The 6262-nt window shown below is 38.3% G+C and overlaps 1 pseudogene; it reads right to left on the bottom strand.

Moving 5' to 3' along the window:
- Window positions 1–3871: 3871 nt before the first annotated feature.
- LOC119065171 (39S ribosomal protein L35, mitochondrial-like) lies at window positions 3872–4443 on the bottom strand (annotated as a pseudogene).
- Between the last annotated feature and the right edge of the window lie 1819 nt (window positions 4444–6262).

Raw genomic sequence — 6262 nt, 5'->3', positions numbered from 1 at the left:
TGAAAACGATCTCACAACAAACCAAAACTTATGTGAAACAGCCAAGGCAGTCCTGAGAGGAAAGTTTATAGCAATACAGGCCCACCTAAAGAAGATAGAAACATATCAAACAAACAACCTAACCCTGAGCCTGCAAGAACCTGAGGAACAACAACAAAGACAGAACAGAGCAAGCAGAACGAAGGAAATAACCAAGATCAGAGTAAAACTAAATGCCATAGAGACTAAGAGCACAATTCTAAGGATCAATGAATCCAGGAGTTTGTTCTTGAAAAGATAAACAAAATAGACAAGACTTTAAGTAGGCTCATCAAGAAAAGAAGAGAGAGGACTCAAACACAATCAGAAATGAAAGAGGAGAGATTACAACTGATACCACAGAAATAGAAAGGATTGTAAGAAATTATTATGAAGAACTGTATGCCAAGAAATTTGAAAACATTGGGGGAAAATGGACACATTTCCAGAAAAATACAATCTTCCAAAACTCAATGAAAAAGAAGCAGAAAATCTAAACACACCAATAACAGCAAAAGAATTTGAAGCAGTAATCAAAAAACTCCCATCACACAAAAGCTCTGGACCAGATGGTTTCACAGGAGAATTCTACAAAGCATTTAAGGAAGAGCTAACCCCTATTCTCCACAGACTATTCCAAAAAATCCAGAAGGATGGCACACTCCCAAATTCTTTTTGTGAAGCCAGCATCATCATAATTCCCAAACCAGATAGAGACACAACAAAGAAAGAAAACTGCAGGCCAATATCGCTGATGAACATAGACACTATTGGCAAATTGCATCCAATATATCAAAAAGATCATACACCATGACCAAGTGGGATTCATCCCAGGGATGCAAGGATGGTTCAATATTCGCAAATCAGTAAATGTAATTCATCGCATAAACAAAAGTAAAGACAAAAATCTCATGATCACATCAATAGACACAGAAAAAGCTTTTGATAAGGTACAACACCCATTTATGATAAAAACATTTAGCAAAGTGGGAATAGAGGGAGCATTCCTCAATATAATAAAGGCCATACATGAGAGACCTACAGCCAACATCGTACTCAATGAGCAAAAACTAAAAGCTTTTCCACTAATATCAGGAACAAGACAAGGATGTCCACTTTCAAAACTTCTATTCAATATAGTTTTGGAAGTTTTAGCCACAGCAATCAGTCAAGAAAAAGAAATATAAGGCATCCAAATAGGAAAGGAGGAAGCAAAAGTGTCACTGTTTGCAGATGACAGGATAGTGTACATGGAAAATCCTATAGACTTTACCAAAAACTGCTCAAATTAATTAATGAATTTGGCAAAACAGCAGGATACAAAGTCAATATCTGGAAATCAACAATATTTTTGTATACCAACAATGAATCAGCAGAAGTAGAAATCAAGGAAAAAATCTCATTCAATATAGCAAAAAGAAAAATAAAATATCTGGGAATAAACCTACCTAAGGTGGTAAAAGACCTGAATGCAGAAAACTACACAGCACTGAAGAAAGAAATCAAGGAAGACACAAACAAATGGAAACATATACCTTGTTCATGGATTGGAAGAATTAACATCATCAAAATGTCCATACTACCCAAAGCAATATAGAGATTCAACGCAATACCTATTAAAGTACCAATGGCATATTTCACAGACATAGAACAAACACTTCAAAAATTTATATGGAACCATAAATGACCCCGAACAGCAGCTGCACTTTTGAGAAAGAAGAATAAAGTATGAGGGATCACAATACCTGATATCAAACTGTATTACAAAGCCACTGTAATCAAAGCAGCCTGGTACTGGAATAAAAACAGGCACATAAACCAATGGAACAGAACAGAGAGCCAAGAAATCAACCCAACTCTCTACAGTCAATTAATATTCGACAAAGGGGGCAGTAACATAAAATGGAGTAAAGATATCCTCTTCAACAAATGGTGTTGGAAGAACTGGACAGCTATGTGCAAAAAAATGAAACTTGAGCACCAACTTACACCATACACCAAAAAAATTTAAGGTGGATAAAAGACTTAAATATAAGCCCTGACACCGTTAAAATCCTAGAGGAGAGCACTGGCAAGAAAATTTCAGATATTCCACGCAGCAACATTTTTACTGATATATCCCCTAGAGGAAGGAATATAAAGGAAAGAATAAACAAATGGGATCTCATCAAAATAAAAAGCTTTTGCGTGGCTAAGGAAAACAGTAGTAAATTAAAAAGACAACCAACTGTATGGGAAAACATATTTGCCAATGATACCTCAGACAAGCATTTAATCTCCAAAATATACAAAGAACTTACATGACTCCACTCTAAGAAGACAACTAACCCAATTAGAAAATGGGAAAAGGACTTGAACAGACACTTCTCCAAGGAGGACATACAGAAGATCCAGAGACACATGAAGAGATGGTCAATATCGCTAGCTATCAGAGAGATGCAAATTAAAACCACAATGAGATACCATTTTATACTGGTCAGGATGGCTATCATAAACAAATCAACAAACAGCAAATGTTGGAGAGGTTGTGGGGAAAAGGGGACCTTACTTCACTGTTGGTGGGATTGCAGACTGGTACAACCATTATGGAAAACAGTATGGAATTTCTCAGAAGACTAAAAATGGACCTGCCTTTTGACCCAGCAATTCCACTGCTAGGATTATATCCTAAAAACCCTAATACATCAATTTCAAAGAACCTATGCCCCACAATGTTCATAGCAGCACAATTTACAATAACCAAGAGTTGGAAGCAACCTAGGTGCCCATCAGTAAATGAATGGATCAAAAAATTGTTGTACATATACACAATGGAATTCTATGCAGCAGAGAGAAAGAAGGAGCTACTACCCTTTGTAACAACATGGATGGAACTGGAAAGCATTATGAAATAGGCCAGGTGTTGAAAGACAAATATCATATGATCTCACCTTTAACAGGAAGCTAAACAACAAAACAAACAAACAAGCAGAATAAATACAAAAACTCTGATATAGAGAACAGGGGGACAGTGACCAGAGGGAAGAGGGGAGGGAATTTAAGGGGAAAAAAGGGGAGGATTTTGAGGAACAAATATAAAGGACACAGGTACTATAACTAGGGGAGCAGAAATGGGAGGGAGGTGGGGAGCACGGGACCGGGTGGGCTGGGATGGGAGAAATAGACAGAAAACTGTACTTGAAAAATAACGAAATAAAATTTAAAAATAAACAATAAAAAAACAGAAAAAAACATTTCTTGCAATGCTTGTTTGGTGGTAATAAACTCCTTTAACTTTTTTTGGGGGGGGCAAGTTCTTTATTTCACCTTCAATTTTAAATGACAGCCTTTCTGGATAGAGTACTCTTGATTGTAGATTCTTGCTTTTCACCACTTTGAATATTTCATGCCTGTCCCTTTTGGCCAGATGTGTTTTTGTTGAGATATTACCTGGTAGCTTAATGGGAGCTTTTTTGTAAGTAACTGTCTCTCCCTTGCTACTTTAGATTCTCCCTTCTTTAACTTTTTCCAGTTTAATTATGGTTTGTCTTGTTGTGGGCATCTTTGGGCTCATCTTTTTTAATTTTAAAACTCTGATAAATTTTGCGTTGGAGCTGTATGTTTCAATATCAGTTGGTATAACTTGCATCAAGTTTTATGCTTACTCATTTTTTAGTTTTTTTTAATTGAATTTATTGGTTTGATATAGGTTAATAAAATTAAATAGGTTTCAGGTTTATAATTCTACAATACATCATCTATATATTGTATTGTGTATTTACCATCCCAAGCCAATTCTCCTTCCATCTATACTTATTCATTTTTTCAACTTCATATATACCAGGATAACTGGGAAAATCATAAAACTTCTAATCTATGCTTCCAGGCTTGTCCAATCATGGTACTTCTAATAAGAATCATCAGCATCCCAGTCGTGACCCTTCCAGGAAGATGTCTTGATTTTACCTAAGAGTTTACTCTGGGTTTTATTGCAGAACACAAATTCCCTCAGACATCTTTTTCTTGCAGCCATCTTCTTCCATGATTTTTTCTTATAACCAGCCTTCCTCCTTACCCAAAGGCAAGAATGAAGTTGAAGAAACCTATAGATGACAGCTTTCACAGTCTTTCTCTTGTCTTTTTGTGAACTGACATATGTCACAGTTTAGTTCTGATTGGTAGCTGCAGGACATTTGGAAGCAAGGGGGCCATTCTATTGAGGATGTTTATGGTATGCCCACATGTCAGGTTTGTGACAGAAGTAACAAGCCTAGCAGCAAAGGAAACAACCAAAGCCTGAATATGACAAAGCTGTTGGGTGGACAATGCCAAATGAAGATAGGCATTCTTGGCACAGTTCTGATAAGCTGAAGATACCAAAGTATTCAGGGGCCATAAGATTCCTGATGCTACTCTCACCATACCAGCAAAAGCAGAGACCACCATCTTACCACCCCCCTGGGCTCACTGGGAGTCCTTGATTGGGACTCTCTGAGCTTTCTGAACTTGTATACTTTTTCCTTCACCATGTTAGGGAAGCTTTCTGTCATTGTTTCTTAAAACAGGTTCTCTATCCCTTTATCTCTTTTTTCTCCTTATGGTACCCCAACGCTGTGAATGTTGTTACACTTCATATTGTCCCAGAGGTCTCTTATACTTTCCTTATCTCTTTGTGAATTTTCTCTTTCTTTCTTTCTTTCTTTCTTTCTTTCTTTCTTTCTTTCTTTCTTTCTTTCTTTCTTTCTTTCTTTCTTTCTTTCTTCTCTCTTTTCTCTGCTTTGGTGCTTCCTTTTATCTTGTCCTCTAAATCACTGATTTAATCCTTTCCATCATCTAACCTGCTGTTTGTTCCTTCCAGTGTATTCTTTATTTGAGATATTGTATTATTCATTTCTGACTTTTTAAATGTTTTTTATGTCCCTTCTAATGTTTACTATCTCTTTGTTTAAATTCTCACTGAGATCATCCATTTCCCCTCTAATGTTTTGAGCACCTTTATAATCATTGTTTTAAGCTCTGCATCTGATAATCTTGTTTGCTTCTATTTAATTTAATTATTTTCCTGGGGATTTTTCTGGTTCTTTCATTTGTGGCATATTTCTTTGTCTCTTCATTTTTCCTGACTTTTTGTGTTTGTCTGTGTATTAGGTCAATCTGTTATAACTCTCAAGATTGTTATGAGGGCTTTCTGATGTTGTTGCCTTGTTGCTCTTAGTGGCACAATCTTCTAGATCATCTGGGCTAGCTGTTCCTGAAATTACTCTTGGATGGATTCTATGCCATCTTCTGTTGTAGCTGAATCTTCAATGCCATTGACCCATTTGTGGGTAGACTTAACTTTCAGGCTGGTTGACTACAAAGATAGGCCTCATTCACTGTGTATAAGTTGCCATTTAAGAGCTGTTACCCAAAGCAGAGTTCCCAGCAAGGTCTGGTGTCTGCTGGAGTCCCCATTTGGTTGTGTCTTTTGTTTGTATTGTTGGGTAAAACTGTGATATTGTTTGAAGCCCAACACTGCTTGTGCTGGTTCTGAGTCCATTTGGCTGGGGTTCTGGTGCAGGTTGATGTTAGATGTTGTGTGTACCTTTCTTTGGATTACCCATCTGGATATATCACACTATTCACTGTTCCTGGCTGCCTCTACTGGGCCTGGATGTGTGTGGGAAGGGCCAGGCTGTGTACAAGTATGTGCTTCCTGAAACTCTGAGCTGAGGCAGATCAATAAAAATCCAAGGCTCCTTGAGGTCAGCGTCCATCTTTTGCCAACTCTGCTCCTCTGTGAGGTTCCTGGACTATCTCCAGAGTCTTATGAAAAAAGGCTATACAGTAGTCTCAAGCTAGCTGCACCCTACTGACCATTCCACATGGCTCAAGTTTGGTTGGTGGGGAGATCTTGTTGGGAGTATGGGGCTAGTGGGTACTCTACTTAGGGGCAGTGTGGTCAGACACTCAATTGGGAAAATGTGTCCCCTATTGCAGACCTATACTACTCAGTGTCTGCTAGAGTCTTCACCTCTAGCTCCTCTAGGAGGAGTGCACCATAAGTTCATGTTGGGTGTTGCTGGCTGTCCCCACTACAGAAGCAAGCTCAATAGGCCTTGTGCAAACATATCAAGAAAGTTTTCCATTGAAGGTGGCCACAGCTGGGCCTCTGGAAGGGGACAAGCTGAATGCTCCCTATGGCTGCACAGCTGCACTGTCAAAGACCCTGAGAAAGCCGCCCTCTGAAGGTCCCAGCTCCAAGATGCACTCCTCTTCCTCAACA

Source organism: Artibeus jamaicensis, unplaced genomic scaffold, assembly GCF_021234435.1.
Source record: "Artibeus jamaicensis isolate MK-2021 breed Jamaican fruit bat unplaced genomic scaffold, CSHL_Jam_final scaffold_461, whole genome shotgun sequence".
In the NCBI taxonomy this organism is placed as follows: Eukaryota; Metazoa; Chordata; class Mammalia; order Chiroptera; family Phyllostomidae; genus Artibeus; species Artibeus jamaicensis.
The sequence above is the reverse complement of the archived record's forward strand: the minus strand, read 5'-3'. Positions and strand labels throughout refer to the sequence as shown.